The sequence below is a fragment of the Lissotriton vulgaris genome, chromosome 1_1 (genome assembly GCF_964263255.1).
Source record: "Lissotriton vulgaris chromosome 1_1, aLisVul1.2, whole genome shotgun sequence".
Taxonomy (NCBI): Eukaryota; Metazoa; Chordata; class Amphibia; order Caudata; family Salamandridae; genus Lissotriton; species Lissotriton vulgaris.
In genome coordinates this window covers 1,047,120,840-1,047,141,292 of record NC_141685.1, presented here as the reverse complement: position 1 = coordinate 1,047,141,292, position 20,453 = coordinate 1,047,120,840, and the positions used below count along the sequence as shown (strand labels likewise).

General features: G+C 48.3%; 1 long non-coding RNA gene across 1 annotated transcript in view; it reads left to right on the top strand.

Moving 5' to 3' along the window:
- Nucleotides 1-19,107, top strand: part of LOC147748497 (uncharacterized) — a 272,878-nt gene extending 253,771 nt beyond the window's left edge. The window contains exon 5 of the long non-coding RNA XR_015309398.1: nucleotides 18,875-19,107. This is a non-coding gene — a long non-coding RNA (uncharacterized LOC147748497). The remainder of the gene's footprint in view (nucleotides 1-18,874) is intronic.
- The last annotated feature ends 1,346 nt before the right edge of the window (nucleotides 19,108-20,453 follow it).

Here is a 20,453-nt window from a genome sequence, read left to right as displayed (position 1 = left end):
AAGACATGGCTTGGCAGTTCGGGCTGGACTGTACCCATGAGGCACAGGGTAAGACTGATTTGCATATGGCTATGTCTGAACTGGGTGACTGAGTGAGCTGAAGAATGGTGATGGATTAAACCCAGATCAGTTGACTGGGGGTGAGTGTTTGATTTGCTCAAACGCTCCGTCCATCATCCCCTTTTTGTTTCGCTTTACTCTACCTGGAGTATTAGTTTGCTATTGTATAGCTCTTCAGAAATATTACTTTTGTAGTCTATTTCTATACTATAGATCTCTCTAATATACAGCTTAGTCTTTATTGGACTTCATTTTATGTTCTCTTGCGGACTATGGTAGTGAACTAATACCCGCTCTTTTCCTCCAGGGGTTCCGTTACATTTACAGTGTTATGCTTCTATGTTTTTTTCTTAACCAGTGGATTCAGTGCAGTTTGTTTTCTCTTTTTGAACAGACTTCGTATTTATTATGAGTGCTTCTTTTCTTCGAAGAGATTGAGCAAGTTGGAGCGTCACTCTAGGTTAGAGTATATGCTTTGCATGCGTTTTGCTTGTGAGTTCCACCTTTAGGGTAAAGGAACAGTGTCTAGTGTAGACATCAATATTTCCTCAAATGCAGGCAATCCCTATCCCTGCTCCACTTAGTGGTACAGTAAATTGGCAGCCAAAGGTTTGTGATGCACACGTTGCTCCAACCTGTCTCAAAACCAACGTTTATTTGGTTGGCAATCATCAATATAAGTCTTGGAGACTATTTTCTTTTTTTTTTTTTTTTTGATTTATAAAAATTTTTTTATTGAAAAATATAAGTGGAATATACATTGGCAATTTGTATTTCTTGTATACAGTGCATTTGTGTTAGCTATATTTCTTGGCTTATCCTGGTGAGAGAAGAGAAAAAAGAAAGAAAAAAGAGGGAAGGGGGGGGGGGGGGTTTATTGCGTTGTCCTTAAGTGTTCGTCGAGTGGGCTCCACATGGGCCCCTTGGGGGTGTGTTCTTTCGAGAAGTTGCCTGTTATGTTGTCTGCTCCTCTCAGGAAGGTGACCCAGTTAATCCATGTTTTGAAGTTTGCTTTTGCAGTGTTTTTCCAGTTCGTTAGGATTATCTTTAGGGCCGCTGTGAGTAGCAGGTCTAGTAGGGTTCTCTCTTCTCTGTTGTTTAGGTTCGCGGTTAGGTGCCCTGTCGCCAGGCTAGCATAGCTGATTGTTAAGTCTATTTTGAGCATATCGTTTATGAATGCGTTGATCTGCGCCCAGAGCTTCTTGATTTTCACGCATTCGAAGATGAGATGTTCGAGGGTGCCTTCCTCCTTCTGACAGTTCCAGCAGTTGCTTGATTCTGCGATGCCAACTTTGTGGAGCCTGGACGGGGTCCAGTAGGCTCTGTGGAGGATTCAGTGTTTCGTTTGTGCCAGTTGTGGGGTTATTTTGTTCGTTGTTGCTGAGCTCCACATTTGTGCCTGTTCTTTTTCATTTAGCTGTCTGCCTAGAAGTGTCTCCCATGAATTTGTCGTTTTTTTGTTTTGCAACAGTGTGGAAGGGCTTAGTAGTTTATAGATCTTTGCTGTTTGGTGGCCTGCTGAGTTTAGGGTTTTTACGTATTTGACGATGCCCGGTTCTTCTCTGTGTAAGTTAGTTCTGGTTATGGCAGTTTTGATCTTTAGAAAGTTGTATAGCTCTTTGTTTGGAAGGTCGTTTAGTTGTTGTATGTTTTGAAATGTCAGCTGTTTTCCCTTGGTTTCCATCTGTTTGGGGAGGCCGATTCCTTTCTTGATCCATGTGTCGTTCATTGTTGCCCCTTGATATGTTACTTTTGTGTTGAACCAGATGGATTCCCATGTTGTGCCTCTCAGCTTCTGTATCATTCGCCTGTCAATTTTCATCAGCGCTTCTCTGGTGTGTTTCAGTATTGGGTTCGACCTTAGGGGGTGTTTGTTTGCCGTTAGTAGAGCTATCGGGTCAAGACCTCCCAGGAGATCTTTCTCCAGCTCTAGCCAGACTGGTTTGTACGTTTGCGTGTCTTCAATCCATGCCATCCCTTGTTTCGCCAGGCACGCTGTTTGGTAGACTTTAAAGTTTGCCAGGTTGAGGCCTCCGAGTTCTTTCGTTAGTCTCAGTTTGGGTAGGCTGATTCTGGGTCTTTTGTTTCTCCATAGGAAGGTGTTGATCATGCTGTCCAATCTCTTGTGGAAACTTTCTGTCATTGGGATTGGTAGCATGTTTAGCGTGTAGTTTATTGCGGGTGTTATCATCATTTTTATCGTTTCTATCCTTCCCCACCAGGTGATGTATTTTGGCGACTACAGTTCTAGTCTTTCTTTTATTTTTTTTAGCAATGAGTCCTCATTGTGTTGTAGTGTGGATGTTAGGTCTCTTCCAAACTGTAGCCCCAGGTACTTGAGTGGTTTTGTTTGCCAGGCTAGGCCTGAGTTCCCGAGTACTTCTTTTGTGGTATGGATGTTCATTGGTTTGCACTCCGATTTTTCTTTGTTGAGTTTGTATCCTGATGCTTCTGCGTATTCTCCTATTGTGTCCATGAGCGCTGTTATTGACGTTGATGGGTTTGTGGTTGTGATAAGGATGTCGTCTGCGTATGCTGCCAGTTTGACTGTTTTCTCTTTGACCTTAACACCCGTAATCCTCTCATTGTCTCTGATTTTCGCTAGTAGGGGTTCTAGTGCCAGTAGGAAGAGGCCTGGTGACAGTGGGCATCCTTGCCTTGTTCCTCTTCCTAGTGTGAGCGTCTCAGATGCGCTTCCATTCACCACTATTTTTGCTCTGGGTTTGTTGTATAGGGCCATCACCATTGCTATGTATTTCTCCCCTAGGCCGAACTTTGCCATGCAGTTCCTAAGGAAGGCCACGAGACTCTATCAAAAGCCTTCTCCGCATCCAGCGCTATCATGACTGCCTGCTCGCTGCTCTGTGTTGTGTGGTTGATTAGGTGGCATAGTAACCTTGTGTTGTCTTGCGATAGTCTGTGTTTGATGTATCCCACTTGTGAGTTGTGGATGATGTCTGGTAGGACTCTGTTTAGTCTATTTGCCAGCACCTTCGCATAGATTTTGCAATCGACATTTATTAGCGAAATGGGGCTGTAGTTCTGCGGGTACTGAGGGTCTTTCCCCTCCTTGGGGATTATTGTGATGTTGGCTTCACTCATGGTGTTTGTCATCTTGCCATTGTGTATGCAGGCGGAGTATGTTTCCGACAGTATTCTTTTGATTTTTTTGGCAGAATGTTTTGTAGAACACAGTGGTGTATCCGTCCGGTCCTGGCGCTTTGTTCCGTTTTAGCTGGCTGATTGCCGCTTCAATTTCTTCTTCCGTTATGTCTGCTTCGAGGGGTGCTCTCTCCTCCTCTTTGAGTTCTGGCAGGTTGATGTCTTTTAGGAGAGCGCAACCTCCATCTCTGCTCAGGTTCTTATCTTCGGAATATAGTTCTTGGTAGAACTGTCTGAAGACTTCTAGTATTCCTTTGTTTGTTGTTTGCGATTTATTTGTTTTGTCTGTTATTGCTGCTATTGTGTGTTGCCTTTGCTTCGCTTTGAGGTAGGACGCCAGCTGTTTCCCTGCTTTGTTGGCCCTGCACAGATTTACAGATTTGAATTTTGTTAGCCACGAACCCGCTCGTTCGCTCAGAATTTTGTTCAGTTCGTATTTCTTTTTTGTGAGCGTGGTGAGTGTGTTCTTGTCTGCTATGTTTGCGCAGTGGCCTCTTTCCAGTGCTGCTATTTCGTCTTCTATCTCTGAGATTTTTTTTTTCCTGCTCCTGTTCATTCTCGATTTGATGTTTATCAGTTTGCCTCTTAGTGTCGCTTTGAGGGCGTCCCAAATGGTGCTTTTCCCAACCTCGCTGTTATCGTTGTGTTCAAGGTAGTCCTTTAGTGCCGCCTCTATCTCTTTCACATTCTCTTTGTTCTGTAGGATGTCCTCATTCAGTCTCCATCTTCTCGTCGGGTTATCGTTGTGTTTGCCGCTCAGGGCGAGGGATACGTGCGCGTGGTCGGAGATGGTTATTGGGGCGATCTCCGTGTTGTCGATTAGGTGTGTATGGTTGTTGGACATCAGTATATAATCGATCCTGCTGTAGGAATTGTGCGGGTGCGAGTAGAAGGTGTACTCACGCGCTGTTAGGTGCTGTAGCCTCCATGGGTCTGCTAGGTGGTGTTTGATGCATAGGTCTTTCAGGGTGTTGCTGCTTTGGGAGTTGTGGCTTGGTCTGGTTGGGTGCCTATCCGTAGCCTGATCCATCGTCTTGTTCATGTCACCCGCTGCGATCAGAAGGTCTTCCTGCGGTAGGTCACTGAGCTTGCTGTCCACCATTTGCCAGAACTGTTTGTCTTCAGAATTTGGTCCATAGATGTTGGCAACGTGTATCCGATCGTTACCTTTCTGGACGCTTGCTATAAGCAGGCGTCCGTCTTCGTCCGTGTTTGTCGTTTGGATGGTAAGGTTGGCCTTCTTGCTTAGGATGGTTATTACACCTCGTTTCTTCCCCTTTGCTGGCGAGCATAGGACGTCTCCTATCCATCTTGCTTTGAGTAGCTTTGCTTCTTCCTCTGAGAGTTTGGTCTCTTGTAGCATGTATATATCCCCTTTAAGTTTTTCCAAGTGCTCTAGTATTTTCCTGCGTTTGATTGGATGGTTCAGGCCTTTAACGTTCATGGACACCACCTTTAGGTTCGTGGCTAGGCTGGCTCTTGTTTGGTCTGTCATGGGGGTTTCGTGTTTTCGCTGGTGTTTCTGTCTTCTTTCTGACCTGACTCCGTGATACCAGTCTTTGTTCCATTGTGAGCCCTGAGTGCCCCCCCCCCCAGGGTTTGAGTGTGTGGAGAGGGGTTGTAGGTAAGGAATGGATATAGCAAAGGAAGAAAAAGGAATTATACGTTGCACAAATGCCTGTTGTCTCGTTAGCCTTCATGTCCACCTGTCCCGCCCGCCCCCTCTGTCCTCCTCCCACCCCCCCACTCCCCCTCCCCCCGCCTGTAGAAAAACGGGTGTGCGACAGCAAGGGTCCTCACACCCCCCCCCCCCCCCCCCCCCCAAGTCCTTACATAGTCTCTTTCGCCGGTGCGATGTGATAGTTTCCCACGCCTGGAGTGTGTAGGGAGAGAGAAGCATGCACGACCCATTACTGAAAAGAAAAAAGGATATGGCTGTTGTTTGATCCTTCTTTGTCGCTTACCGTCGTTCCTGACGTTTGAGGTAGGTGCGTTGGTTTGTGTGCGCATGTTCGAGGTAGGTATGGTCATTTGAGTTCAAAGTTCAGGGATTACTAGATGTGGGCTCTCTGCCCTCATCATATGTCCTCTTCTTCTGCCCCGTCTGTGGAGGCTCTTCTCTTTGCTCCTGGGCTTTGGTGCTCCATTTCTTCTGGAGCCGGGCCTTGCAGGTATCTGTGCAGCTCGTTGGGGTCATCGAAAGTCTTGCTCCCATGTCTATCTATGATTCTCATTTTTGAGGGTCCTGCGAAGGAGAAAGTAATGTTATTTTTACGCAGGGTCTCTTGCTGGGCTAGGAAGCCTTTCCTCACCTCCACCGTTAGCCTAGAGAAGTCCTGGGTGATTGTTACCTTCTTTCCGTTTATCACCATTGGCTTGCCCTTCCTGGCTACTGCGAATATTGCATCTGTGTGATTGTCCCTTAGTGGTTTGCATATTATTGGTCTGGGGGTGTTGCTGTTTGTTGGCTTCTTTGCTGGTATGCGGTATGCTTTGACGAGTTCGAGCGGTTTGTCAAAAATGAGACCGGTCAGTTTGGGGATTATGCTTTCCAGCATCAGGGCGCATGCTCCCGGGGTGTCCTCTTGGTCTTCGGGCACACCCAGGAGTCTTATGTTCCCTTTGCGGCTTCTGTCTTCTTGCTCTGCCATGGATCTCTGTAGTGCTGTTGTTCTCTTTATAACTAGGCCTAGGTCCTTGTGCGTTACATTGGCGCGGTCTTCCAGTTGGCTTATCCTTTTCTCTGCCTCATCTATTCTGCCGTTGGCTTTGCTTTGCTCGGCTCTTATTGCTATTAGTTCCATTTGGATGTTGTCCACTATTTTTTTTGTGGCCTTTGCTAGATCATTACCCTCTGTTATCTTCCTTAGTAGTGTTCCAATGTGGTTGTTTCGTTGCCTTGTTCTCCTCGTTCTTTTGCGGGTGAGGCAGTTAAATCGTTTTTGTTCTTTTTTTGGACATTTGTAATCTGATTGCCATCTTTCCCTGCCATTGCGTCGAAGCCCCTTCTGACCTGATGTGTTTGGGGTCTCACTTCTGTTGGTTGGTGTTTTGTGGGTCCTTTTTTTAGTCTTTTGTCCTCTTTGTTGCTTGGGGTGGTCGCTGTGGTTAGGTTACAATCCCTGAATCTGGGTGGCCACTTGACCACTCTGGTCTTGGTCCTGGACTCCGCCAGCCTCCTGCGGTATCTCCCATTTTATTTCTTCCGCTCTTGTGTTAACCCCGTTCTTGAAAATCCTTTTTAACTCTGGTGGCGTCCTTTTTTTTGTGACTGGCTTCGTGCCTCCGTGCTGCTTTGATTGCGGCTCCCTCGCCTGCCCTCAATTACCGCTACTGTGCGTGTGGCAGTTTGCCCTCTGTGAGCCACTGAAAGTGACTGTCGGCTTCACCTCTGGTTTGTTGGTGGGTGGGCTGCTCTTCCGGCCCTCCTCAGTCGGCGTGGACTGATCTGCAGGCCTGTTTGGACAGCGGGGGGTGCAAGTTCGCTTCGTGCGACCCTTTCGCTTGATGTTGCCTCGGTTATCCGGTGTGTTCCCAGGTGCTTAACGTCCCCCACCTCGGCTCTTCGCTTGCCCAGTTTTTGGTTACCGCTTATTACGGTACTGTGGCGCCTCGTCCTCGAGGTGTCTGCTTGTTTACTTTCGCGCCTTAGTTAAGATGGCCGCCCCTTTCGCCTGCCTCCCTGTAAGGCGTAGCGGTGATCACGATCAGGCAGGGATTGTGTCTCAGATCTGGCTTGTCTTGGCTTGCTTCCATCTGCCACAGCTTCCTTGTTTGCTGATCGGCTTCCCTGTTTGGCGTGTATGGGCTTGCGGTGATTGTTACGTTTTACGTTCTGTAAGACTCCTATGTTTGCTTAAGCAAGATGGCCGCCACTGGCTTCTTAACTCCTACCTAAGATGGCCGCTTCCGTGCAGTCTCCCCTCTTCCCCCTCTTCCCCCTTGTGCCTGGTATTGCGGTCGGTTCGGCGGTCTTTTCGGAGCTTCGCATTGGGGGAGGGGGCGGTTGCGTGGGTTCTCGGCGTGCGGCTTGTCAAGCGTCTGCTCTGAATCGCTCTTACTTGGCGGCTAGCTGTGTGCTTCTCGGATCTTCCCTCAGGAGTTCGCCGCTATCTTACGCTTCCTTCTGTCTTCCACCTTCCGGATTTCCTCTCGCTCCGGCCTGCCTTCCCGGTTGTGGCGGGTGCTTCCTGCGGTTGTGCGCCTCTCCCTATATTGTTGTCGCGCTGGTCGGCGTTTCGCTCCTTCCGCCTCATCCAAGATGGCCACCCGCGGCTTCACTCTTACCAAATATGGCAGCTTCCTGTTGTTCGTGTTGTCCCCCCTCTTCCCCCTGCGCCTTGCGTTGAGGTCGGTTAGGCGTTCTTCTAGGACTTCGCATAGGGTGGGGGGGGGGGGCAGCTGCTTGGATAACCTGCGTGCGGCTTATTTTGGCGTCTGCCCTGAATCGCTCTTACTTGGTGGCTAGCGATCCGTTTGGGCCCTCGGGTCGTCCCTCAGGCGCTCGCCGCCATCTTGCGCTTCCTTATTCCTTTCGCCTTGCCGATTTTCTCTCGCCTCGATCTGCCTTTCCAGTGGACGTAGCAGGTTACAGATGCTTCTGGCAGGTGCCCCTTTCGTTCATACACCTCTCCTTATATTTTTGTTGCGCTTGTTGGCGTTTCGCTTCTCCTGCTCGCCGTTCGTTTGACTTGGGGGTCGGGAGCTCCGGACTTAGGTCTGCTGCCTCCTTGCCTTGGAGACTATTTTCTAATAGGGTTTTCTTTTTCCTATGATGTTCTTGATAAACGTGGTTCTGCCTGATCTACATTTCCTGTCTACTGGAAACAAAGTACTTATTACTTTCAGCATTTCTCATCTCATGAGGATTCATGGCAGTGTTTTCTTGTGGTGTCAATTCTTTAGGCCACCTTTTGACAGACAGCATTTTCTTATGACAAGTCACCTATTGTGTTGGTTGGCTTTTTTCTCTGGGCCGTGTATTGTTGCCTAACCTCTAATTTTCCGTGTTTTTTTGGTATACGGTGTATACATGATGAAATGTGTTGCTGTGTGTTATATATTGTCTTGTATCACTGGTATCATTTGTGCCTGTTGTAGACAAGGATTTATTTCATAAGATATTTCGGAACTGTACTTTTAGATGCGTTCCCTTTTTTTAATATTATTGGAAAGTGCTTTTTGGAACTGGTTTCTCAGTTCTAGTTAGTTCTTATGTATACAGAGTATACATGACTGTATTATATGTTAAACATATTGTTTTAAAAAAAGAAAAGAAAGGAAAAAAAGAAAGATTTCAATCAAAGATGCGGTTGATTTTCTTTTTCTTGCTTGCTTGGTATTTGAGCTTATTCAGGGCTCTGAATTGTGTTCAATCTGTCGGACTATGGCATTGAAGGCTGAACGGAGGCAAACTTTATAAGTTCTTACGTTCTGGCAGTAGTTATTTGCCAGTGAAATTCTGTGAATTGCTGGCCAATCAGAGTATCTGGTGACACATTTATGTTTGTATATATATTTATGTCTATATATGAGGCTTTGTGTTTAGAATGTATGCAATTGGTGCATAGGATGAATATGCATATTAATTTTGTCCAATGTAAGTTATTTAAACCAAGGAGGTGTTGTCGTTCATCTTTCCTTTGGGGAAATGAAGTCTGAAAGTCCTGTTTTGGGACTACATCAGGGAAGTTCTTTCTCTGATTATTTATTGTTTTGAACAATGCAGATTATATTACTTTTACCAAACATTTGACCTTTTTTGGCCATCAAGTGTTCTTGTCCCTTTGGGGGACAGGGATTAAGGTCTGTCTTCTGACAGATGGTTCTTCAGGGGGTTTCAACCCGATTCTCTCGGACTTGTAAGGTTTTTTTTTTGGATATGTTCTGTGACAGTGATCATAGTTCTATTAAGAAGCAAGCTCTTGTTCTGCGATTCCTACATACATTAGTCTGTTGTTAGTGTTGACCTGCTTGTTCTTTTTAAGAACTTTTGTAGGATTAGTTTGCAGACCCTCCTCCAGTGGGAGTATAGCTAAAGTATTTAATTAAAAGTTAAGGAATCTGCGGCTAGATGTCTCTTTCAGATGTAAACGTTACTTACATTCGGTAAGTCTATATCTGGTAGAGACACAGTCTAGCCGCACAATCATTAACGCCCTGCCCATCCTCCCCGCTCTGCGAATTACCTTTGAGGTAAATGTTATACCCTTTTAGTACTGGGTTTATATACCAGTGTTCACTATCTCAATCTATGTTGGGGCTAAACAAAATGTTTGCCCTGGCCACTTAGTTTTTGTTTAGCTGTTGCCAAACCATCCATTTCGTAATGTAAGTGGTTGGTAGTGTGAGGGTGGGTTTTCTATTTTACTTTGGAATGGTAATGTCAATATAATCACCTAATGGCTCGTTCAACAAACAGCCTGGTGTTGTTGTCGTAGGTTGATGAATGGTCTATAGAGTTTATGGTCTCTTGCCTCATATGGGGATTCCTCACCAGGGCGCAGAGTTTCATGTAGCCCAGTGTTTCTTTGATTTTATTGAGGGTTTCTTTAAAAACCATGTCTGGTATTAACATACCATTTGATGTTTCTTCCTAATTAATGTTTCAAAGATGTTTTATCTTTTTTTGGCACACTGTTTCCACAACCAGTTTCTGTAATGGCTCCACGTTCTGGCAGAGAAGGTTTCACAGAGGTAACTGACGTCTGTGCGCTGGAGGGAACTTATATGGCTCCACTGACGTCATAGCCAGAGACAACGTCACTGCGGAGCCTTACGGCACCGTCCCCCGGCATGCAGAGGTACTGCTGAAAAATATCCGGATCCAGTCTGGCACCTGGGGAGAATTAAAAGTTAAGGAATTTGCGGCTAGATTGTGTCTCACCCAGATATAGCGGCTAGATTGTGTCTCACCCAGATATAGCATTACCGAAGGTAAGTCACTTTTACATTCACTCATATATATATATATATATATTTATATGCATATATATATTTCCGTGTGTGTATATATATATATATATATATATATATATATATATATATTTACACATATATATTTACATATATATATATATATTAACTTCGCGTTACGTCGTAGGCGTTGTGTTCATCGTCCTCGTGACGTCCGCGTCGTCAATATAAGATGTTAGTTCTTTTCTTTCTGCACCAACCAAAGCTGATCCGTTGAAGGGAGCTACCCCCTGTCACTTTTTGAGTTTTTTTTAATTTTTACCTTTTGTCGACTCTTGGTGTGTTATGATGTCCAGTAGGAAGACTTTGGGGTTCAAGCCTGTTACCGCACCATGTCGAACAGACCCCCACCATGTGTCTCTTTGGTGCCTAGAGTGCGACCATGACATGTAATTGTGCTCTGATTGCCTGGCCATGGCACCTGAAGGCTTTGAGGTAGCGGTCTCTGAAGCTGCTCATGGTCGGGCACACATCGTGCTGGTCGCCTTGTTGATCTTGCTCCTGGTCGATAGGAAAGTACGAGCATCCCTCCAAGGGCTCAAGGGCTCAAAGTCCTCTTCGTCGAAGTCGTTTGGTAAAAGGCACCACAAGAATTCGAAGCGTGCTTAGACTTCGCCCTGTCCGCCACGCGGCAAGATGGAGTAGTCTCGACACTCTAGGTGCCCCTCTGCTGAGTGGCCTGGGTCGACATTGCGTCCCCCTCCCTTTCTGTGGACAGGAGCGACCACCGCCTAACGCAAAGAGTTTTACGATGCCATGTTTGGGTGGCCTGACCCTGCCGGCGTGCCTACGGGCTCCGCAGACCCAGGTGAAAGAGATTTCATGGGTCCTGCACCTTTGGCTCCGGCTGAGGCCTCCTGTTGGACCCCTTCCTGGGTCCGGACCGGCGCCAGTTGAACCTTTAAAGCGACCTTCCCCGTTGCTGCATCGGACGCCACATCCGACGCCTAGGTCTCTGGTGCCGGCTCCCCCATCCTCATTCCAGACGATACGGAACTGGTCTGGCTTCCGCCGAGACTGGTGCTGAACAAGCTGTACGGCTTCATATTGTCTAACCAGTCCCTTCCTGAAGGTTTTTGGTTGGATGAAGAGGATTGGGAGGGGGAGAAGCATCCCTTAGAAATCCATCAGCCCCAGGACATGGACTGGTATGAGGATCTGGTTTATGCCAGTGGCCTGGACACCTCCCCAGATTCTGGCATGCTGTCTCCCCCCTAACCTGGCTACGGAGGAGGGGGCGACGTTTGCTATGGTGGTGCGTAGGGCTACGGAGGTCATGCAGCTGCAGCTTCCTACAGTGGCGGTCAAGACAAATGTATTGACAGAGGTCCTGCAGCCTGGTGCCTTGCTGCCTCTTAATGAAGACTTAATGGACGTTCTTTTGGGCACCGGATCCAAACCCAACACAGGGGCTCCTGTGAATAGAACAAGTGCCCGCCACCATCGCCCTGCACTGGGTGACCCAGTTATTCTCACTGCCCACCCCCAAAGCTTGGTGGTCCTGGCTTCCACTTCCTGTTGCGCGTTCCCTTTCAGCCCTCCATACGAGGAATCCAAACGGCTGGAGACCTTTGGAAAGAAAATGTTCTCTTCAACCAGCCTTGCATTACGGTCGGTGAACACTGAATGCCTTTTGGGCCGTTACTCCCATTCTATATGGGATACGGATCCACAGTGCTGCCTAGGGTCTAGGGAGGAGGACTGGATTCTGCTCTCCCAAGCAATATCAGACGGGAGAGACGCAGTGAAGTTCGCCAATCCCTGTGGCTTGACACAACGAACTCGCTGGGCAGAGCAATTTCTTCGACAGTGGCCATCAGACGCCAAGATTGACTGAGGACGTCTGGTTATTCAGGGGATGTCCAGGCAAACCTCATGGACATTCCTTTTGATGGCTCACGTTACTTCGGAGACAAGGCTGAACCAGGGTATGAGCACTTCAAGGATTCACGGGCTATGGCCAAATCCTTGGGCCTCAGTACTGCACCCTGGCCTGCATCTGCTTTCTGCTCCTTTTTTTAAATTGTTATTGTATTTATTGATTTTCAGTGACCTAATACAGCAACAATAAGTTCCAAAAGATACAGACACATTAATGCAAGTTCACATACGGTGGTCTTTTCATACAGAAGTAGTTCATGGTATAAAGAGATATCCACCCCTTCAATGATGTTTTCTCCTAACCTCAAACCAGAAATCAAGCTTTGCAGCCACAAAAGCACTATTTACAGTTATAACCAATAGAGTACTGAGGGGACTAGTGAGACTAAATTGTTTAAAATCCACGACCCAGTATCCATATGTCAATAGTGTAACATCTTTTGAGTTTAATGGGAAGAGGGGTGGTGAAATGGTGACTTGGAATGTGCAAAGTGATCATCCCATGTACTCTGTACCTTTAAATATCTATGTTGCTTGTACTTGTTCAGTGGCAGCCGGAGCTGCTAAGGGATGCCTTATGAGGTAGTGTTTCAGAGGGTCCCAGATATCTTTGGGCCGTGATGCCAGGGGGAGTAATTCCGAGTGAGTATTCAGTTGTTCCTGACTGTTTATTAGGTCGGAGAGCCAGTCTTTAAACTTTGGCGCTCTGCCTCTGCCCCACCTGCAAGCCACGCGGCATTTGGCCATTAACAGAGCAGTTGCAAGGAAGTGGCGGTAGGTCTTAATAATGAATACAGTGTAGCCCAATAAAGCCACTAATGGGGTGTGCTCCAGGGAAAGTGCTGTCATCTGTTCCAAAGCCTCAAAGACTTGCCCCCAATTCTCATTCACACCGGGACAGTCCCAGGCTAGGTGGAGGAAGTCGGCCCCAACAGAGCCACATCTATCACAGCGATCCGAGTCTTTCAGCTTGTACTTGTATATTTTGACTGGAGGGTAATATAGGCGATGCTAATTTTTTAAATGTGTAACGCGTAGTCTGCTGCTAGCTGAGATTTGTTCTGTTTGTAAACAGCAATAAGTCCAGTGTTTGTCTGTGAGCTCATAGCCTAGCTCTGTATTCCAGTGTTGCGAGTGGGGCATGGAGCCACCTCCTGCTGTATGTGGATAGTGTGATAGTCTGGAAACAACATGTCCTGAGGAGGTGGCTTGTAAGATCAGGTGCGAAGGAGATAAAGTCGGGGGTTCCTGGGGGAACACTGGGGTAATGCATTGCATGCCTTGTTGGAGCTGTACATAAAGGAATACATCTAATGGAGATGGCCGGACCTCAAAAAATAGCTGTTCTAGCGACCGGAACGTTCCATTATGATAAAGGTCAACCCAGGTTATGATTTTTGTCCACTCAAGGAGCCTAAGAAGTCCTGTCTCCTGTAGTAATTACAAGTGGTAGTGGGTTGCCTAGTGCGGGAAGCATAAGCGTTCAGCCCGGCAGTTCCAGGCAATGGCAGCGGGCAGGAGTGCTGAGTTTCACGACAGCCATAGGTCAGAGTGCGCCACAGCAAAGAGGCAGTACTAGGAAGGCAGACACCAGTAAGGCGCAGTCCCACTGTGATGATGGACACAAGCTGTGCCAGCGGTGGCGGCGTATGAGGGCTAGTTATCACAGTTAGAGGCTAAGTCATCCAAGGTGTGGCTGGAGCAGCCTCGGGCCATGGAGGCAGGCCACAATGTCGGAGCCGGCATGAGGTGGTGCAGAGTGCCTGGTAGGCCACGGTCAACGGTCGCTGCTGCTGCACAATGTGGCAAGCCAATGTAATGCAGGATCACCATTAGTCGAGTACCCTCTGGCCAATCAGTCCACGAGTTGCAGGTGGAACGAGTCTGTGAGCAGTGGTGGCCGGTAGTGTCCGGAGCGGGGGGCAGCTCAGTAGAGATGGTAAGTGAGGGGCCCTCTCAGGAGCCGAATGTGCAAGTGGGCTCGATTTCTCTGGGGTCCCCAGTATTGCAGGCTGGGCGAAGATTAACCAGCACAGCTAGGTTGACTAAGTCTCTGCAGATATCCGCCCAGGAAAGAGTTGTGCCTTTGAATGTAGGAGTACCTACATAGTGGAGGGCGACTCCATGGCGTCGACAGCACCCCCCGGAACAATGTTGCTGCGTAGCAGTAAAGGGCTGCATGATCTGTAAGTGGCAGTGGTTTTGGCCCTGGGAGGTGCCCACCTGGGGCTCACTAAACTGCTGCTTTCGGCTTAATGCAGTCAGCGCACCCGCGATCTGGCGGCAGGCTGTAATGGCGGCTTACGGTGCTCCGCGATCCGATAACCGGAGTCACAATGCTGAATGGGAGGGTTTTCCCAGCTTCTGCCTCTCCGGTTAAACAGGGGAAGGAATCCTCAAGTGCTCGCTGGGGGGAAATCAAGCGACAGGGATTGCAGCCGAGTCAGGAATGGGGCCCAGTTGCCACGTGGGCACCGCGGCACTCGCGTGCCGAGTTCCGCCCATCAGAGGCTCCAGGCGAAGCAGTCCCCTCCACCGGTGTACAGGGAGGTGTTGTTGCAGCAGTCAGCAATGCGCCACCCGCTTCAAGCTTACGCCGTCAGTTCTCTGGGTTATAGTCACCACAGCAGTGCGGCAGGATGCATTTTCGGATCTCTTGGGCAGGATTAATTTTTGGATAATTGTACTGAGCTGCAGGAGCCTCACACCATTGCGGCCATATTGCTCGTGCGCCACCTAGCGCCCCGCTTTCCAATCCTTTTGTGGCTATGGTAGGGGCTCCCAACCGCGCCAACCCTATTCCAGTCAGTGGGTTCCGCAAGTTCATCAACTTCTGCAGGGCCCTGGCCACGGTTAATCCCCCCTCAAGTGTCAGGAGACCAGAAGTCAGGCCAAGCCACTATCCCCTCCTCCACCTCAAAACCTTCCTAGTCCTGTCCTTCGGGGTCATGAGCACCCAGTGGGTTGCCGGATATGCCATCATCTCCACCACTGGCGTAACATCACCTTGGGCAGGTGGGTGTTGCAGATAGTCTACCCTTCGAGAATACCTCTCACTCTATGCCTCCAACTCACGACCGGCAGGCGGAGGATCATCTCGTGCTACTCCGCGAGGAAGTCAAGGCTCTCTTGGCCAAGGGAGCTATAGAGAGAGTTCCCGGGCCAGAAATAGGCTGTGGTTGCCTTTCCCGCTATTTCCTGGTTCCAAAGAAGGATGGATGCCTCCGTCCGACCCTCAACCTCTGAGACCTCAACTACTTCCTCAAGAAGGAGATATTCAAGATGTTCCGTCTGGTCAGGCACTGTCTGCCCTAGACCCAGTATACTGGATGGTAACATTGGACTTGCAGGATGCCTATTTCCACATTCCCGTCCTACCGACTCATCGCTGCTACCTGCAGTTTACAGTGGACCGGGAGCACTTTCAGTTTGCTTTGCTCCCCTTTGGCCTCACCAGTGCCCCGTGGGTGTTCACAAGGTGATGGCGGTAGTTGCAGCTCATCTGCGGAGATCAAGGGTTCCAGTCTTCTCCTTTCTTGACAACTGGATGTTGAAGGTGGGCTTGTCCCAATCAGTCGTCTCCCCTCTCCAGACTACGGCACACCTCTTGCATTCGCTGGAGTTCACTATCAACGTGCTGAGGTCACACCTAACTCACTCTCAGACACTCTCTTTCATCAGAGCAGTTCTGGACACAGGTGGTTTCTGGCTTATCCCCCAAGCGGCGTGTCCAGGATATTTAGATTATGATACTTATATTTCAGCCTCTATTGTGGATTTATGACCCTGAGGCTGGTGGGCCTCATGGCCTCTTGCATCCTTTTTGTGGACCATGCCAGATGGCACATGTCGGCTCTACAATGGGACCTGAAGTTCCAAAGGCCGCAGCATTGGGAAAATCTCACCAACCAGGTCCAGATCTTGGAGGGCACTGCAAAAGACCTGTAGTGGTGGCTATCAACCCGCAATTGGGTCAGAGGCAGACCCCTCTCCTTTGCCCATCCAGACCTCATAGTAGTGAGAGAGGCGTCCCTTCTGGGATGAGGCAACCATCTGGGAGAGGTGGAGATCAGAGGACTCTGGTCTCCGGTGGAGGCCCTGCTCCATATAAAACTGTTAGAGCTCCAGGCGATCGGGCTGGTACTTAAAGCCTTATTGCCGTCTATATAGGGTAGGCTAGTTCAGGTGTTCACGGACAGCACGACCACCATGTGGTACAGCAACAAGCAAGGCGGGTTGGGGTCGTGGACCCTGTGTCAAGAGACTTTGCTTCTCTGGACTAAGCTGGAACATCAGGGCATTTCCCTGGAGGTTCAGCATCTGGCCAGTTCTCTGAACACCAGAGCGGACGAACTAGGCCGAAGGTGCCTAGCAGATCATGAGTGGTATCTCCATCCGGAGGTGGCACAAGGACTCTTTCAGCAGTGGGGAGAACCTTGGTTAGATCCGTTCGCCTCTGTAGAAAACGTGCAATGTCAGTAGTTTTGCACTCTGGAGTTTCCAAATGCAAAAAGAACAACTGATGGACAGAATGCTGATCAATGTCAAACATTCACCCGAGTGCAGAGATCTGGGCCTAAATCCATCGTGTTTTTGCTCTCCATGCCATTCCAGTTTAGAGCCAGCCATATGCAAATCAGTCATAACCCTGCGCCCCATGGAAACAGTCCAGCCCGAACTGACAGGCCAGATCCTCCCTGGACCAGAAACAAGCATCCACATCAGACTAGCTTGCTTGACTCCAGTGGCATGGAGAGAACGGGACCCACGTCTGGGCATATCCCTCCCACTCAGGGTGAAGCTTTTTGTCACAAGTGGAGCTCTGTCCTCCTGTTCGTTGTTCCACCCGTACCCTTCCTACCCAGATAGCTCAAGAACATCAGGAGTGACCGGGCACAAATCATTCTTGTGGCTCCAAACTGGGTACGGAGAGTCTGTTATCCCGAGCTTCTGGCAAAGCATCAATCCTCGGATCAGGCTGTCCCTTCGGGAATATCTCCTGTCGCTCCAGCAGGGGAGGATTCCCCACCCGAACCTGTCCACTCTCTGCCTCCTTCCGTGGAGATAGAGAGGTGACAGTTGACAGCTTTTGACCTACATCCCGAAGTCTGTGAGGTTATTCTGGCAGCAAGGTGTCCCTCCACGAAGTCGGTATATGCCTGCCGATGGTCCAAATTTTGTAAATATTGTACAGAATGGTCTATCAACCCTCTATCTGCATCTTTATCTGATATCCTCTTGTTCATACTTTCCTTGGCCCGGCACCATGAAGGCCAATCTTTCAGCTCTTTCCTCTTTTCTTCGGCTGCCTGATTAGTCTTCTCTTTTGAAATCTGGTGCAGAGGTTCTTGTAGGGATTAACCCACTTGTTTCCTCCTTCATCTTTTATTATGCCACAGTAGGACCTTAATTTGGCACTCACCTTTCGGATGTGTGCACCATTTGAGCCGCTGCACAACTGCCATCTAAGGCTGCTCAACATCAATACAGCCTTCTTAGTGGCAATAACCTCTGCCAAGAGGGTGAGTGAACTGCAGGCACTGTCATCACAGCCTCCTTACCTGACGGTCTTTCCGGATAAAGTGGTGCTCAGCACAAGGGCATCTTTCCTACCTAAGGTGTAGCACCCTTTCATATGGGGCAGTCGGTTACTCTACCCACCTTCTATGCACCTCCACACCCTTCCAAGGAAGAGGTGCGTCTCCATCGTCTGGACCCAAAAAGAGCATTATCGTTCTACCTCGATCGAACTAAAGAGTTCTGCGTGGATAACCAACTATTTATAGGGTACGTGGGTGGAAAGAAAGGGCGTGCTGTCCAAAAGAGGCCGGTATCTCATGGGTTATCCTCTGTATCAAAATCTGTTACGCCTTAGCGAAGAAGGATCCTCCTGAAGGGCTGAGCCCATTCCACGGCAAAAGCGGCCACTATGGCTCTCCAGCGTGGTGTTCACATTTCGAATGTCTGCCAGGTGGCCACATGGGCATCTTTGCCTGGATTCCCAGTTTCGCAGAGAAGGCCTGTTTGGTCGCTCTGTCTTGCAAGACTTTCTGGTCTAAACCTTTCCGCAGTCCCTCTTTCGGAGGATGGCATTGCTTGTGGATCTGTTCAAAGGTAAGGAATCTGCAGCTAGATGTCTCTATCAGATGGACAAGTTACTTACCTTTGGTAACACCTTATCTGGTAGAGACATCATCTAGCTGCAAATTCCCTACCGAGCCACCCCTTCTCCCCACACTGCGGATTGGTTCATGTGTTGAGGGCTTTTCCTTTCAGGGCCCTAGTTGCCTTTTTTAACACACCCTGGTCTGTCACTTCATGGCTCTGCACTTCTGGCATAGAAAGTCATGAAAAGTACTGATATCAGCGTGGAGGAGTGGTGGTTAAATTGACTATGCGGATGTCACTATGATGACACTTGGAGTTGACTGACACTACCTACCGAACTGCAGGGGTACTGCTTTCAAAAATCTTCTGGATCCAGCCTGACGCCTGGAAGTTCAAAGGTAAGGCATCTGCGGCTAGATCATGGCACTACTAGAGAAGGCGTTACCGAAGGTAAGATAGATAGATATCTCTCCAATATGTGTACCTGTCAAAGAACACTGCGGATAACGTTTATATACATGTATATGCACAAAAACTGAGAAGGTTTGTATGCAAGAGCACCTAGGAGATTGCTTGTTTATTGATATATGTGAACTGGAAGTATATGTATACATTTCTGAGAGAGCAGTGTTAAAATTTGTGTATGTATTTGCTGGAGTCTCATTCTGTCTTGTAATTTACTTTTCAGATTGATTGTATGTTGGGAGAACAGCAGTTATTTTTGAGACGCTTCTGAGGTTTTCATATGCATTGAAGAAATCCATTTTCCACCAGATCCTCATTTAGGCATTAATCCACTTGTAGCTAAGGGTATTCATATACCTATTTATATGTATGAAATGTTCTTTTTGCACATAGTTGTTTTCTCTTGAAATCAGTGTCATCAAAATGTGCTGTATTACATTAAAATATTTTCCCTGAGTCATTTGTTTGTTTTCAAGAATAAAAGGCTTATTTTCCGCAACAGGAGTCATAGCCTTAAACTGGGGGCCTCTAAGAAAATAAAATGCATGTGCAGGATGCAATGAATTTTTGATGGGTAGAGTTTTCTGATTCGTTTGGAAATAAAACAATGAATTGAAGTCAGAATAACTGTCTCACTTCTTTGATTAGGCAAAGATCTGTTCATTGCTGAAATTGATATGAGATGAACAAGACAAACTGAAATCAAAAATTCAGAACTCCTCTTCCATGATCTGGATTCACCTGATACATTTTTTTTAAAATATAGTTGTTAAATCAAATCAAGGATTCAGGTGAACTCAGACAATAAATCCTTGACTGCATGAATTGAGTTGAAGTCAACAAGAATAAATTGCTGGGATGACGTTGCGGTGTCTACTTAGAAGCCGACCCTGTACACTGTCCGTTCTTTCTTTTTCCGCGCCAGCCTAGCGCAGATCTGGAGAGAGCTACCCCTTTAGTCACTTATTGACTAAACATTTATTTACATTTTGTCGACTTCTTTTCGAGTCTTTGACTCCTGGTATGCTGGGCCATGAATCCTAAGTCTTTGCAGGAGTGGTCCCGAAATCTCTTGGAGGCCCGGCAGTCGGCTCCGCGTCGCTCCCGGTCTCATTCGAGGGGAAGGTCCCGAGACCGGTCTCAGAGCCTCCACACCTCGTCCGATTCCATGTCTTCTAAGTCCTTGGTAAGTCGAAGCACAAGAAGAAGGCGAAGAAGCACTGCCGCTCTTCGCCTTTTCCCAGTCGGTCAGCTGATGCAACGCAGGATCCGGAGCGTTGTCGCTCTAAGGCTCCGTCTATGGTGCCTGATTTAGGGACCACTCAGCGCCTCCCCCCGTGTCCGGGAGTTGGGGAGTCCCCTGCCCAACTGCATACATTTTATAAAGCCCTCCACCCTATCTTTGGGCAGCCCAACTCTGCCGGTGTGCCTTCGGACCCCGCAGAGTCACTCAGGGGCCGAGGGCCTTCGATACTGACAGCTCTAATCCCAGCGCCAAAGCGTCCTAGTGGATCCAGGCCTGGATCTGGATTGATACCAGTCGATTTTACTCAACCTTCCCCGGTGCCAATCCCGGCAACGGCGCCCTGGAGTTGACCGTGCCCCTGGCCGACCCCATCTCCATCCTCATCCTTGAGATGGACCCGACACCGGAGGGCCCTCTTGGATCCAGGCCTGAATCCGGATCGATGCCGGTCAATCTTACTGAACCTTCCCTGGTGACGATCCTGGTGACAACACCACCGGAGTCGGCCGTGCTCCCGGCCGACGCCATACACATCCTCAAGATGGACCCAGAGCGG